The 17,375-nt window shown below is 26.4% G+C and overlaps 1 protein-coding gene across 3 annotated transcripts in view; it reads right to left on the bottom strand.

Moving 5' to 3' along the window:
- The window catches only part of LOC107445826 (protein singed), a 73,930-nt gene extending 57,073 nt beyond the window's left edge, over positions 1 to 16,857 (bottom strand). The window contains exon 1 of one of the 3 annotated variants that reach the window (XM_043048949.3): positions 16,689 to 16,857. The gene's annotated coding sequence lies outside the window, so the exon portion shown is untranslated. Of the gene's footprint in view, positions 1 to 5,603; positions 5,738 to 16,688 lie in introns of those variants that run through there. The other 2 variants (XM_043048950.3, XM_043048951.3) reach the window with 2 other exon arrangements.
- Between the last annotated feature and the right edge of the window lie 518 nt (positions 16,858 to 17,375).

Raw genomic sequence — 17,375 nt, forward strand, 5'->3', positions numbered from 1 at the left:
CAAATCTGTATTAATATTTAACAGCAGTAAAAATTTACCAAAAAACTGAATGCTTGGAAGACATTTGAACACGGATAATTGGAATTGAATGGACAAATCTGTATTAATATTTAACAGCAGTAAAAATTTACCAAAAAACTGAATGCTTGGAAGACATTTGAACACGGATAATTGGAATTGAATGGACAAATCTGTATTAATATTTAACAGTAGTAAAAATTTACCAAAAAACTGAATGCTTGGAAGACATTTAAACACGGATATTTGGAATTGAATGGACAAATCTGTATTAATATTTAACAGTAGTAAAAATTTACCAAAAAACTGAATGCTTGGAAGACATTTAAACACGGATATTTGGAATTGAATGGACAAATCTGTATTAATATTTAACAGTAGTAAAAATTTACCAAAAAACTGAATGCTTGGAAGACATTTAAACACGGATATTTGGAATTGAATGGACAAATCTGTATTAATATTTAACAGTAGTAAAAATTTACCGAAAAACTGAATCTTTGGAAGACATTTAAACACGGATATTTGGAATTGAATGGACAAATCTGTATTAATATTTAACAGTAGTAAAAATTTACCGAAAAACTGAATCTTTGGAAGACATTTAAACACGGATATTTGGAATTGAATGGACAAATCTGTATTAATATTTAACAGTAGTAAAAATTTACCAAAAAACTGAATGCTTGGAAGACATTTAAACACGGATATTTGGAATTGAATGGACAAATCTGTATTAATATTTAACAGTAGTAAAAATTTACCAAAAAACTGAATCTTTGGAAGACATTTAAACACGGATATTTGGAATTGAATGGACAAATCTGTATTAATATTTAACAGTAGTAAAAATTTACCAAAAAACTGAATGCTTGGAAGACATTTAAACACGGATATTTGGAATTGAATGGACAAATCTGTATTAATATTTAACAGCAGTAAAAATTTACCAAAAAACTGAATGCTTGGAAGACATTTGAACACGGATAATTGGAATTGAATGGACAAATCTGTATTAATATTTAACAGCAGTAAAAATTTACCAAAAAACTGAATGCTTGGAAGACATTTGAACACGGATAATTGGAATTGAATGGACAAATCTGTATTAATATTTAACAGTAGTAAAAATTTACCAAAAAACTGAATGCTTGGAAGACATTTAAACACGGATATTTGGAATTGAACGGACAAATCTGTATTAATATTTAACAGCAGTAAAAATTTACCAAAAAACTGAATGCTTGGAAGACATTTGAACACGGATAATTGGAATTGAACGGACAAATCTGTATTAATAATTAGCATCAGTAAAAATTTACCAAAAAACTGAATGCTTGGAAGACATTTAAACACGGATATTTGGAATTGAATGGACAAATCTGTATTAATATTTAACAGCAGTAAAAATTTACCAAAAAACTGAATGCTTGGAAGACTTTTGAACACGGATAATTGGAATTGAACGGACAAATCTGTATTAATAATTAGCATCAGTAAAAATTTACTGAAAAACTTAATCTTTTTAAGACATTTAAACACGGATATTTGGAATTGAATGGACAAATCTGTATTAATATTTAACATCGGTAAAAATTTACCGAAAAACTGAATGTTTGGATAACATTTGACCACAGATATTTGGAATTGAGTAGACAGACCAGTATTAATAGTTGGCACAAAATTAAAATTTGCTGAAAACACAATTTCGGAAGAATTTAATATTTGTGATGGAACAAAGATAATTGAAATTGAATAGACAAACTAGTATTATTAGTGTGCACAAAATAAAGGTTATCAAAATATTGAATGTTTGGAATAAAATTTTAAGATAGTTTTATGCGCAAATAATCGGAAACAGGTCATAGGTCATTAATTGTTGACATAGAACTAAAATCAAATTATAGGACAATTTTGTTTGTACACACCATCATAGTTGGCCAGGTAGCCCAATGTAGGCTATTGCCTTCTTTTTGTTTGCTCACGGTCATTTGCAATTAAACAAACAAACCCAAATTAATAGTTGATATAAAATAATACTGAAAAATTAAATGTTTTACGATATTTCCGAATCTTTCTGTTTGTACATGGAAATCTGAATTGGACAGAAATTGGTATTTATAGTAGACAGAAGGAAAAAAAAAGGAAAGAAAGTCTAAAAAATTTTCATCAACTTTATTTTCAAAATTGGTTCGATAAATTACTTTATAATATACAAAAAAAAAAAAAAAATCAACACTCCTCTGAAGCAAATTCTTTATTCTCCGTAGACATAGATGAAAATTAATTACACTTTTTAAAATTTCTAACTGAGCATATTTTGTACGATATTTGAAGATATTTACTTTAGTTTCGTTTGAATAAGAACTTTAAATCAAAACATGGCGCTTAAGCAAACCCTTAATTATCCTTAGACGAAAATGTAAGTTAACTACATTTTTTTAATTTTCTTAATTAGAATTATATGGCATATTTTGAACGTTATTTGAAGATATTTACTTAGGTTTCTTCTGAATAAGAATATTAAATCGAAACTACTTTTTTTAATTTTCGCAATGAGAATTATATGGCGTATTTTGAATGTTATTTGAAGATGTTTGCTTTGTTTCTTTTGAATAAGAACTTTAAATCGAAACTATTTTTTTTAAATTTTCTCCATGAGAATTATATGGCATATTTTGAGCGTCATTTGAAGATGTTCGCTTTTGTTTCTTTTGAATAAGAACATTAAATCTAAATCTACCCGAAAAATTTTAAAGAATGTTTTCCCTAGGCCCGTCATTAATCAAATAGATATTTCCAAGAAAGAATGCTGCAATCCAGAAGCGCTAAATCAACGCGATGTTATACTAATTTATGTACTGTATCAATTGACATTGTTGGCACAGACACACATGTGCATTAAGACAGGTATGTCTAGTTGCCCACGTGCCTGGGCGAGGTCAACGGTCAAATAAGAGTAAAGTATGTAATAGACAACTAGGAAGTTGTCTGTTCTTATTTTAGTTTTTGCTCTTCATCTTTATCGCTAATGAGAAGTTTTGAAATGTTAAAGCGAGAAGTGAAAGTATAAATTAAACATGAGTCATGCAGGTAATGAAAGGCGGGGAATGATTAAAATGCTACTCTCTAAATCTAAGTTTTGTAAATTTTCTCAAGTAATAAAATCAACTGTCTCGTTTTAAAATCATTTTTGCAGTCTGTTACTATTTTGACATTTCATTAATTGGAATTTTTATATTGAAAAACAAATTTCATTTAATAAAAAAAAATTATCATTGTTTAAAATTAAGAACCTTAGATTATTTCATTTTTTATGCATTAATATATTAGTAACATAATGTATTGATATTATGAATTTTGTGTATGATAATATTATGTACGATTGTATTATGGGCGATAACATTACATATGGAACTTCATTAAACTGATAAGTAATAAGTTTATTTAAAGAATGTCACGCCTTGGGGAAAGAGGGAATTCTTCAAATTCTGACAAGTGGTATGTAGAAATAATAAAAAGCATAACATCACACATTTTTTTTAAAATTAAAACATTAAAACCAGCAGTTAAAGTATTTTCATTATTTCTAATATTTTTATCAAGCACTTATGTAAAAAAATTTTTGTTATAATTAATGTCATTAAAACACATAGTATAAGTAGTATAGAGTGACATGTGACAAGGGAAACAGGAGATATGGTTATAAGTGACACTTTGTGACAATAAAGGGGCATTTATGTATGACCAGTAAAGAGACACCTGTAAAATTTTAAAAGTGACCTTTTTTATTTTTAATGTTTATGCATAGATACTTAAAACTTTCTTTTTTTTTGCTAACAATACATATACAAGATACCTTTTATACCGAGTATCATAAAAAACTTGAAGCATTAAAATATTAATTAATAAGCTTGCTTTAATCACGCGTGATTAAACACATCCCAGACAAATAAAATTTAATTTTTAAAATTTCCATTTTTTTTAATCACAAATATTAGTTAGAATAAGTTAAACATGAAATAAATTCAAAATTTACAGCTAAAAATGATTTTTATAGACATAAAAAAGAACACTTTGTGGCACATTTTTTCTGTGAAAGTTTAAATTATTATTATTTTCCTTATTTGAATAAACACGCATTTTTGAAAGCATTTAGAAAAACATTTGTTCGAAACTTTATTCGTGACGAAATGTTAAATTAACATTTTTGTTTTAATTTTATATATCAGATGTTAATAGTCAGCATACAAAAAAATTAAATTTCTAGCAACAGAAAGAAAATAATTTTAAATGTCCACTGCCCACTCAAAATATATTAAAGCCAGTTTAAAACACTCTTATACGTTTTCATGGTATTCCTAACAACTATAATTTAAAAAAAGAAAAAAACTAACGTATTTTATTATTTCTAAAAATACATACTTCAAAAATAGTCAAGGCACATTAAGTACATTTACCATGAAATATTCGAATATCTAGAAAAAATAGAATCACATAAAATAGAAAGAACGATCTCCGTAATAATAGACTAGTTTTTAATGAGCTTATATATAGGGAAAAAATACTACTACTTCAGAACTTATTATACTAAAACCAAATTATTCATTTTTACTAATGAGAGTGTTTAATAGTAAAAAAAATATTCAATATTATTAATGAATTTCAAGTACTCATAAAAAATTCTTATTACAACTAATAAGTTTCTTAACTCGGAAAAAATTACTATTCGTTACTTCTATAGAGTTTTTACTACTTAAATTGCATTAATGATTAATGAATAGAAGAATTATTTGGAAAATATTTAAAAAAAAACTGTAATATTCACTATTCTAAATTATTCACTATTATTAATGAGTTTCAAGTACTCATAAAAAATTTTCATTACAACTAATGAGTTTTCTTAACTCGGAAAAAATTACTACTCGTTACTTCTATAAAGTTTTTACTACTTAAATTGCATTAATGATTAATGAATAGAAGAGTTATTTGAAAAATATTTTTAAAAAAACTATAATATTCAATATTCTAAATTATTCGCTAGTATTTATGAGTTTCAAGTACTCATAAAAAATTCTCATTACAACTAATGAGTTTTCTTAACTCGAAAAAAATTACTACTCGTTACTTCTATGGAGTTTTTACTACTAAAATTGCATTGATGATTAATGAAGGAGTTTTTGGAAAAATTAAAAAAAAAAAACTCTAATAAAAGAAGTATCGTATAATTACTAGAATTACTCATTGGTACTAACGACCTATTTTACACTAAAAAAATGCTACTCACAACTACTGCTGATACTTTTTAAACTCAGGTGGCACTTTTTGAAAGAATTGTACGAAAATTTACATCAGAATTTTTAAAAAAATCTTTTCTAATTACTAAAATTCTTCATACTAATACTCGTAACAAAAAAGTTTCTAAACAGATAGGTAAAATAAAATAAAAAAGATCTCCCGGACTTCAGTTAATTATTATCGAGCATGAGAAACTTAGCGGAGCTATAATAAGCCAGATTGTTCGAAAACACACACTTAATTAGAATCTCTCTCATAATAATTACCAACACAAAGGAATAGCTGACCTGCTAATAGAGATGCCCAAAAGAGAATGTCTCAGTTCAGTAGCAGTTGCACGCTTTCCAACCGGATTCCTGCCTAAGACAGAAAAAGGCAACTAAACGGCACTTGAATATTCCAGCCTATGTGCAATGGCCCATGTCCAAAGACCTTCACATTCCGGTCTTAGAAAAGATGCTCCTCACCCACTCAATTGTCATGAAAAAAACCCCTTCGATAACACACAATATAATGTTTTATAAATGCAAAGGTTCCATTTAAAGAACGAAAACAGAATCGACTGTTTAAATAGTCGATGAAAGAGAAGACTCGTCTGGACAGATCAATTGGCGATTTGATAAACCAACAATTGTTCCGTAACGGGACGTTCGAGATGATCAAGAGTGAACAATGATTGGGAATAGAAATCATTTATAATCAAATTTTTTTAAAAAAAGGAGTTCATCCAATTAGCGAGATTTTATTGTCTGGCGTTCGTAAAGTTATCACTCCGTCGCACCTTATCACGGTGATGGACAATGAAAATAATTTTCTAATTAAAGAGGTTAATGAGCATGGTTGGAGAATTTTGTGTTTGTAGGTCAGGGGATTTAAAGTTATGTATAAAAAAAATGAAGCCTTGGTAACAGTAAAAATCATCTTTAAAATAAATGTCATAAGACTAGCACAGAAAGTGGAAATCTTTTTGTACAAATATTTTAGTTCACCCTTCATTCTTAAAAAATGTTAAAATATTAAAGTATAGAATATTAAAGTATAAAATATTAAAGTAAAGAATATTAAAGTATAGAATATTAAAGTATAGAATATTAAAGTATAGAATATTAAAGTATAGAATATTAAAGTATAGAATATTAAAGTATAGAATATTAAAGTATAGAGAAATATCTGCATTTATATTTTCCATAAAATAAATATGCATTCATATTTATATAAGAAAAACCCGATTCATAATTTTTATAAAATAAAGCAGCATTCATATTTTCTATAAGAAAATCTACATGCATGTTTTCTATGGAATAAAGATGTATTTATATTTTACATAAAATAAATATGCATTAATATTTATATAAGAAAAACCCGATTCATAATTTTTATAAAATAAAGCAGCATTCATATTTTCTATAAGAAAATCTACATGCATGTTTTCTATGGAATAAAGATGTATTTATATTTTACATAAAATAAATATGCATTAATATTTATATAAGAAAAACCCGATTCATAATTTTTATAAAATAAAGCTGCATTCATATTTTCTATAAGAAAATCTACATGCATGTTTTCTATGGAATAAAGATGTATTTATATTTTATAGGAGAAAAATGCACATTCTTAAAGAAAAAAAAATCTATATTTCTGTTTCTATAGAATAAAGCGGTACTTATATTTTCGATGCAAAAAAAATTCTGCATTCATATTTTAATGGAATAAATCCGCAATTACTTTTCTCTATGAAAATGATCAGCATTCATATTTTATGTAGAAATAATTTACTTTCACATTTTATAAAGAAAAATTCTGCATTCGTAATTTGTATAAGAAAAATGCGCAATCATATTTTCTATTTTATAGAATAAGGTTAAATTTAATATTTTCTGTAGGTAAAATCCGCATTTTTATTTCCTTTAGGAAATTTTTGCATTCGTATTTTCTAGAGGATAAATTTGAATTCTTATTTTCTGTAGGCTATGTTATGAAATAAATATTTCTCACTTAACCTGCAATCTATTTCAGTAGAATTATTTGTATCTTAAAAAGCTCATTTAAAATTATGCGTCTTATTTTTCTTTTCTTTTTTTCGTCAAAAATAATTCAAATAAGTCAACAACGAAACTAATCCAATTTTTTTAATTTTTGTTGTCTGGACTAATATGTTTTTTTTTCTCTAAATAACTGAATATCAGATCGGAAAGAATGAAAATGCGAAATAAACTAAATAAACAAGTTCTTTTAACTAATCTTTAATACTTAAATGTCAGTGTAACATTACATATAGTTTATATTTCATACCTAATAAAAAGTTTGAATGAAAAAATAGAAAAATATATTTACTAATATTATATTTACTATATTTATTAATAACCTAAAGAATAATAATTATTAAATAGTGTTTTTAATAACCTAAAGAATAATAATAATTAAAGAGTGTTTTTTAATAGCCTAAAGAATAATAATGTTTAAAGAGTGCTTTTTAGTAACCTAAAAAATCCACAAAGAGAGAGTCCACACAAAAACATTTATCGTCGAAATCCCAACATTAATGCTAAACATTTAGAGTTGATTTTTTTTGTCTATAAGAACTTTTTTCCTGGGGATTATTATGCCAGTATTCCTAATATAAATATAGAAATTAAAAAATAACCGACAGGTAGAAGGAATAGTATCATAAAAAAATAAACTAACACCAGAAAAATAATTCTAAAATGTAAAATAAATACCCTAAGATGTAAATAACGAAATGTCCTGAAATAAAAAAATATTTAAAAAAAATTCCTAAGATAATAAAAGAAAACTCCTAAAATAAAAAAAGTATCCCAAAAATCTCAACAAAAAAAATTCCTTCATTCCAAAAAAGGAAATGACATAAAAATCCGGACATTAATAATCAAATTATTAAATCCATTTCTTATAAATATTTACTAAACGGGATTATTATGCTAGTGCCCAGTACATAAATATAAAAAATTGAAAATTGACCCATAGTAAAAAGAAAAGTATTATAAAAAAATTCATAAAAATTGCTTAACACTAAAAGCAATTCTAAAATATAAACTAAATACCCTAAGACGTAAGTAACGAAATGCCCTAAAAAATTTTTAAAAAAAACGTTAAACTTATAAAAAAAATTCTAAAAATCCTTAAAAGAATCCAAAAATGCAAAAGCCATCTAAGTCCGGATATTAATAGTAAAATCAATTTTGTTTCTCTGTAAAATCTTTCTATCATTATTCATCTCTTATTGCCAGTGTCCCGTATATGAATATAGAAACTGAAAATGAACCCATAGGTTAAAAGAAAAATATCATAAAAATGACTAAACACTTAAAAAAAAAGAGATTATATTGCCAGTGTCCCGTATAGGAATATAGAAACTGAACTCATCGGTTAAAAGAAAAATATCATAAAAATGACTAAACACTAAAAAAAAAAAGAAAAGAAGAAGAAGATTATGCCAGTGTCCCTTATATGAATATAGAAACTGAAAATTAATCCATAGATAAAAAGAAAAATATCATAAAAATGAGTAAGACTAATTAAAAAAAGATTATATTGCCAGTGTCCCGTATATGAATATAGAAACTGAAAATGAATCCATAGGTAAAAAGAAAAATATTGTAAAAATGAGTAAACACTAAAAAATACTTTAAATGTTAACTAAATACAATAGGACATACATAACGAAGTGTCCTAAAATTAAAAAATCCCTCTGTTGAAAAAGTACATAAAAAAATCTCTGAAACTGCCTAAAAGAGTATAAAAATGCAAATGCCATCAAAATCCGGACATTAATAATAAAACTTTAAAATAAATTTTGTTTGTCTGTAAGAATTTTCTTTTCAGGAGATTATGCCACTGTCCCGTATATGAACATAGAAACTGAATATTAACCTAAAGGTAAAAAGAAAAATATCATAAAAATGACTTAACACTAAAAAAAATCCTAAAATTTAAACTAAATACCCTAGGACATAAATAACGAAATGTTCTAAAATTAAAAAATCCCCTCAGCTGAAAAAGTAAATTAAAAATCTTTATAACTCCCTAAAAGAGCATAAAAATGCAAATGCCGCCAAAATTCGGACATTAACAATAAAACTTTAAAATCAATTTTTTTTTTTCTTTTTCGTCTGTAGGAATTTTCTTTTCAGGGGATTATAATGCCAGTGTCCCGTATATGAATATAGAAACTGAAAATTAACCCACAGGTAGAAAGAAAAACGTGCTCTAACTTTAAAGATACCTACTTAAAAACTCCCAAAAAATTCAAAAAAGAAAAAAAACAGAGAGGGGTCCATTTGTTGTTGAGCAGTGAACCTCATCCTAAAGGTTTATCTGCTTTTCCTGCCGACAACGTATTGACCTGTCGGAATCTGACACACATCGTGTGGATGATTTATTTATTTAGTTTTTTTTTCTTTCGTTCTTTTATTGGGAATCACATTTATGAAAGTCCAGCTACATAAATACACGTCGAGTCTAGTGAGTTTTTTTTTTTTTTTTTTCTAACGATGGGGTCAATCAGATTCACCATGTTATTCGGAAAGAGGTCTATTGTAAAATATGATGCCGATTTCAGGTTTAAAAGAAATATGTGGCAGTTAAAAATATGTTTTTCTCATAATTTGTGCTCTTACTATTCGTCAAAATATATGAGTTAAACTCCAGCCTATTTTTTTTTTTTTTTTTAATAAATCTTATAATATGTAATTAGAAAAATACCAGTGAAGAAATAGATTATTGAGAAGTTATTTTTTGTATTCAAAGAACGTATTTTTAAATTCATTAAAAAAAAACATACCATGATTCATTAAAAAGATTTGACTTTAAATATGTTCACTATAATATATGTCACTATTCGTTAAAATATACGAGTCTCAATGTTTTGATCCTCAAATCAGGCTGATTGTTTCTTAAATTTAATTGAAAAATGCATAGTTAGGAAATTGCAGTTAAACATATAGAAGATTTCTTATGTATTAAAATAATAATTCATAGTTGTTAAATAGGTGAAATATCAAAAAATATCCTTTTAATGAAAAAAGGATTTTATTCATTAAAAAATATGCTGTGATTCATTAAAAAAAACTAACCATAAATATGTTTTTTTTTTTCATAAAATGTATTGATATTCCTCAAAGTATATAAGAAAGTTTTCTAAATTTGAATTGTACTAATTAATTAAACAAAACTAGAGTTAATGAATTTGTTATAAATTCAAATTAATTGATTAAACAAAATAACTAATAAATTGGATATAAGTTTTAATTTTATGAATTGATGTAATAAAATAAGAATAAATTAACTGGTTACAAATTTTAAATCTAATTAAACTAAATGAATTTAGTTAGTAATTCTATTAATTTATTAAGCAAAACAAGACTAAATGGGTTAGTTAGTTCTTATTCTACATTAATTAACAAAATAAAAATAATTGAACTTTTTTTAAATTTGATTAAACTAAATGAAACTAAATGAATTCAGTTATACTTCGTAATTCTATTGATTAATAAATAAAATATGACTAAATGGGTTAGTTAATTCTATATTAATTGATTAACAAAATAAGAATAATTGAATTTTTTAAAATCAGATTAAATTAAGTGAAACTAAATGAATTTAGTTATACTTCGTAATTCTATTGATTATTAACTAAAACAAGACTAAATGGGTTAGTTAATTTTTATTCGATATTAATTGATTAACAAAATAAAACTAATTGAACTAATTTTAAATCTGATTAAACTAAATTAATTTAGTTATACTTCGTAACTCTATTAATTTGTAAAACAAAACTAGACTCAATGGGTTAGTTTGTTCTTATTCCATGTGAATTGTTAACAAAATAAGAATAATTGAACTTGACACAAAAAATAAATAAATAAAATCTTCCTGCAATTTTTTTTCTTCAAATATTTACAATTCAGAAATACCGCAAAATCATGAAACATTATTTTACCTTGTCTCGCTCATTGTTCGCAAAGTCATGTAATGGGAAGTGAAGATTGTATAACTTTCGGGGAATTTTTGTCAACAATCGTGGCGAATGAACAGTTTTAACTGCCAATCAAAAAGAGAAAAAAAATATCAAGTGTTATGTAAAGGTCATTGTTCTTCTACAGCTGGAAGTAATAATACAAATGCCATAAAACTACATGCGGAAAAAAATGATTTTACGAACAATATCTGAATGATTTATATTAACTAATATAATCATTTTAGCTATAAATCCAAAATCGATAATAATTGACCACGCAATACTTTGTGAGCATCTGGTATGAACAGTTTATATCGAAAGTCATATCTGAAAATAATTGTAAGAATTATCTTTATTTAAATTTGGGATCTTCAACGCGCTCCACACTGTTAAAATTTTCATTCTAAAATTATGGTAAAATAACTGACAGCTGTTTGTCCATCTGATTAATCGTAAAGTTTACGGTAAAGACATTTTTTTTCCTTTATGGTTTCGAAACCATTTATAAAAAGTATGGTTATAAAACCATGAATACAAAACTATACGGTTTTTTAACCATTTACAATTAACATTTTTCAAAAACGTAAAAATTTTTATTTTATTTAACTAGACAAAGGAGCTCGGCTTTTCGTAAAGTAATGGGCATTGGAGAGAGCCGGGCACTAGAAGTTCTTCATTTGTTGAAGGGAATGGAGGAAATATTGTGGTGTCAACACTAGGATTCGAACTCCAATTCTGCCGGTCATGAGATTGACAGATAAGCCTGCTCGGTTATGAGATGTACGCAGTTGCAAAGAACTAAGTAGCTTCATTAGGTGGTTCCAGTTGGTGCAATAAAATTCTAGTTGTTTAACCGTATTAGGTGAAAGCAGTTAATAAACAGTTTTTCTCAAACCTAACAATTTGATTACCATTTTATTTATGGTTATTTGACTGTTTTGATTAAATATAATAAAAATGGTGGCTAGTGCTTATAAAAAAATCGACAGCTTAGCTAGATAGTATCTTGAAAACCAAATATATTAAAATTATTACAGTAATTGAATTTTATTTTAAATATGTGGCACAAAAATGTTTCAATTCGGTTTGAAAGTTCTCGAGATATAGCGAAATACGCAAGAGAAGTAAAATTAACATTAAGGGGTCCAAACTTTAGAGTGCTCTTCTGACCAAACTTTTCGCGCCATATTTCCCAGATTGCGGCTATCCTCTATATTTTTAGGGTCAGAAATCGGAATCCTTCAAAAAAATTTTATGTTTATTCAGAGAAAGTACGTTTTTGTGTCTGATTTCGTAACTTAAAATATCGTCTGCACTTATTAATTGGAAAATTTGAACTCGCTCCCTCGAGCCATTAAGATTAGAATCTTAGAACGTGAAGATCCGTTGATTAGCTAAAAAATTACTCAGGGTGACCAGTTTTTTTTTAAATTTATTTTATTTAATTTTATTTTATTTATTTATTTTTTGCACACTAAATATAATGTGTGCTTTTGTTTTTAAAATCTCGATCTGATATTCGAACTGTCACTATGTACTTTATTTTAATTTGTTGATGATTTTTCATAAATTGTATTAGTGACTCTAAACAATGTAATATGTTTACCTCACAGTTCGCAAGGTTTATGACAGAATGGATTAATCCACGGTTTATAACAGGGTTTAAACGGTCCTGTCCGAAACCCCTTTGTCCAGAACTGTCTTAAACTGTCCAAAACCCTTTTATTCAAATTAGGTCACAATTTAAAAAAAAATATTGTGAAAAATAAAAGGTTAATTTTTGACAAGAAACAAAACGAAGAAAATTTTTTGTTTTAAAAAAAGTTTATTATCATTTTTAATATTGCATTATTTATCCTTATGCAAAAAACATAATTTATCAGTATTAAAAGCCCATTTATTCATATTTAAGGGATAAGGTATTCACTTTTGTTGCTCAATGAATTGTGGAGCTTTAAAAGTTATAAATCTTTTCCTTCTATATTATTTTCCTTTAGGAAGTTAAAACAAATTGTATAAAAAGTATCAAATATTTTTTAATCTATGTAATTATTATGTGACAATGGTTACACACATAGAATTTTTACCTTTTACCAATGTTCAAGGTTTTGGACACTTTGAGACAGTTTAGGACAGTAATACCCACGTGTCCTGTCCAAAACCAGTTTAGGATGTCCAAATCCCCAACCCTGGTTTACCTCATTTACAACTGTAATATGCTTTTATAAATTCAATTCAGTAATAGTTGATTTTCCTGAAGAAAAAAAAAATATAGATACCGAATATCGGGAAAAGCATGTTTAACGTTTAGAATAAGTTAATCGAATGATTTTGATTTAAATAACTTCGAAAATACCTCGGCCAAAATTAAGAGAAATGCTAGGGCTTCTGTCCTAAGCCCCCAAATATCTTTGAGCTTTGCAAAAAGGATTTTTTAAACAATTAAAGAAAGAAAAACTAATGTGTGAAACTTTTTTTTTTAAATTTATAAAAATGCATTCCTCACTTTCAGTATAATATTCGCAAAATGGGGGGGATGAAGTTTTGCATCCCTCAATGATCACGGGATGAGGAAATTTTCTCAGTCCCACCTTCTCAATACTTTAATTTTATGGAAAATCATATATCTTCTGCTTCAGGTTTTTCTAGATAGATTTTCGTATGGGAAAAAAGCTCAAATTTTCTATGTTTTCTGAGACTGCAAAACTATTAACCATAACCACATAAATATAACTGTAACCACGAAAAAATAACACTTCTGCTTTTGATGTGTATTTTTTTTTTTATTACTATTATTCTAGAAGCAACAGCAATAAAACTAAAGAATAATTATTTTGAAGACTTGGTTCTTATTTTAAAAATAGAATATTTAAAGGTTAGTGGCAGTTATCGTACTTTAATGCCCAACGTAATATTTCATTGTTTTAGGATTCAATATTTTTGTTAATCAAGCTTAGATAGATTTTTTTTTATTTTTAAATTTTCATTAAGACTGAATGCAAATTTCAGTCGTAATAATATTTTCATAGTACTTCATCAGGTTACAAATTATCCCCAGGTTTAAAAACATTCACACTCTGGAAATTACCTTGCATTTTTTTATGTAGTTTGAAAGTGTCTTTTCGTTAGAAATAATATATATATATATATATATATATATATATATATATATATATATATATATAATATTGAAATAAAAAAAGTTATAAACATTGGTTTTTTTTAACCGACGAAATAATTGGGGAATCGAAAAATATTTTCTTTTTCTTCACAAAACGCTACGACTCATTACATTTTTGTAACAAAACGCTACAGTGAACAGTGCTTTTGAATCAAAATTCTATAGTGTAGAACACTTAGTATTACATTTGAACATATTTGTATCAGAAATATGTTGCAGTGTTAAACACTTTTGTAGTCTAACTCTATTTATAGTTGGATGCTACAGTTAAAACAATTTAATAGCAAAATGTTACAAAATGCACAAAAGTTGTGCATGATAGAGAAAGAAAATTGGTGCCAGAAATTTTTCAAAATGAAAAACAGTCCTTAAACTTTACATGCATTCCTGAAAATATTAAAAACATCTGTAGTTTTGCATTTTTCTTTAGGTCAAAAATTTGATAACTGTGTTTTTAGACAAATTTCTGAAATATGAAACATGTTCTGTTAATTTCGGTATTTTTAATTTACAAGTTAATTTTCGGCAAAAGTAGCTAGTTGATTAATTAAATTTTCTCCTACATTTTGCAACTCTACTATAACGTTTCAAAAGCAAAACATTTTATTAATAATAATATGCAGGGAAAAATAACTAAAAATTACTTTTTCTCCCTTAAAATAAAAGAGAGCTTACGAAAAGATTTTCAAACATTTTAGTTAAAAAAAAAACTTTTGTCCACCCTTTTCCAACTATCCGCACTTTAGAAATAAAAGTAAAACATTAAGAAAATCTTAAAGACGACAAGAACTTTAGAAAACATACAAATAGTTTTAAACATTTACAATTAGCTTAAAAGAAGAGGGGAAAAAAGTATTTCACAAAATTTTTTCATATTTTCATACTTAGATTTTAAAAAAAATTAAATTAATTTTCTGTACTCAACTTCAAAACAGATCAAAAAAATTTCTGAATTACATCTTTCGTCGTAATAAAAACATCAGCCACAAAAACATAGTCGAGTCATTTTTAAGAAATAACATTAACCTTCCTCGACCTTTTTTAAAATTATTTCGTTCATTTTTGAATCATAATATTTAATTAACAAAAGTTTATTACGTGACTCATTATCAGTTTCAGACAATCTAAAAGATATGATATACAATTTTGTTTTAATGACATTCAAATAATGTTCTTTTTTTTCCACGGTTAAATTGGATGCAATAAGATAAGGAAAAAAAAGTGTTTTTATATTCATAAAACTTTGTCATTGTTAAAAACAAACGTTATCTTTAAGAACGCTTAGAAAAATTCCAAGGAAAAGTACGATGATGCTTTAAGAATCAGAATCTGATATTTTTGAAATGACGCCAAGAAAGTTTAAAATTTATTGATCCACATAAATAACACGAGTTTTTATTTATTTTTTTAAACTAATTTTTTGAAGTATTCTACGCTTTTATTTCTAACTAACCAAATTTTACAAGTAGGAAAGTTTTCGAAATTTAGCATCTGAATAAAATCATCTTAAAATTTTTAAATAATAGAATTAAAATAAACGGTTTTAATATGTAAGCCACCTTATGATAATTGTTAACGAAATATTTTCTTTTCCGTAGAGAAAAATAAAATAAAAGTTTTTTTTCTTTCTTTTTTTTTCTTTTTTTTGTCATCAGCCTTAATTTTTTCAAAATTGCTGCTGCTTCTAAGTTTGATAATTAAAAATAAGCGAAAAAGTATTGGGTAAATTAAAAAAATTTGCTTACAATAAATACTTTAATATATCCATTCCATGTTGGTAAACAACGAAATTGTTATGTTACTTTAAGTATCTTAAAAATTTATGAATAGTGATAAACAAGACGTTAAAGCGCATATAAATGCATCTGTAACGAAGATTCCTTTGGATTCCTAAATAGAATGATTGGAAAAAAATAATAAAATAAAAATACGTTTCTGCTTTTAATTCTGAATCAAATATAAACAAATCCCTCTTTCATTTAGCTTATGAGTTAGCATTATGCACTTTGGAATTAATTCAAATATTTATGTAAGTAAATATATCTTTTGAAAGCAATAATAGATGCGTAGACGAAATTTTGTATTCAATATTTAAATAAAACTAATATGTATCTTAAATAATTTAATACAAAAAAATCCAATAAAACTATAATAGGGATGATGAATAGATTATGAAAGGCATTATTAATAATAATGATAAAAAAAACTCACCACTTACAGATAAAAAAAATTTTCTCCACAAAATATAACGGATCAAAAACAATAATGTTCAATGGAATGAAACAGCAAAAAGTAAACTGAACGTTCCCGCCACTCTCTCAAGAGATCGTCTGCTCTGTCAGATTTCTGCCTTGCTTTTTGCTAGTTATGATGAGTCCTCGTCACGTGGTTTTAAGCATCCAATAAGAATGTACCTGTGTCCCATCGCTTTCTCTCTTTGCTTTTCTTTGTTTTGGATAATTTTTTCCTCTTCCGGTAATATGCAGAACTCCATTATCATCCTTCTCTATCCCCCCCCCCCGATTTCACTAAATCTCTTCCCTCTTTTCTTTCTTTTTTTTATTACTCTTTTTACCTGTTTTTCTATTTTTTTTATGGGATGTTTCACCTTTCGGAGTGTGGGAGAAATTGAGGTTCGTGTTCGCGTTTAGGTCCACCGCCTTGTTTTAGCAAGAAATTCAGATGTTTTACTTGAAATATTACGCGCTGGTCAACATTGGCAGACTCTGGCCCAGTTGCCAGTTTCCCCTAAATACCAAGTCATCCTTTCTTTTGTGACTTTCTTATGGGAAAAAGTCATATAGTATAACTCCTATTGATTTATAAAATATAATTATTTGACTTGATTTTGACCTATGTTTCACTCAGCATTAACTGTTCTGAAAACTACAGGCAACC

The sequence above is a fragment of the Parasteatoda tepidariorum genome, chromosome 7 (genome assembly GCF_982258835.1).
Source record: "Parasteatoda tepidariorum strain Cologne lab strain chromosome 7, Ptep-v5.0, whole genome shotgun sequence".
In the NCBI taxonomy this organism is placed as follows: domain Eukaryota; kingdom Metazoa; phylum Arthropoda; class Arachnida; order Araneae; family Theridiidae; genus Parasteatoda; species Parasteatoda tepidariorum.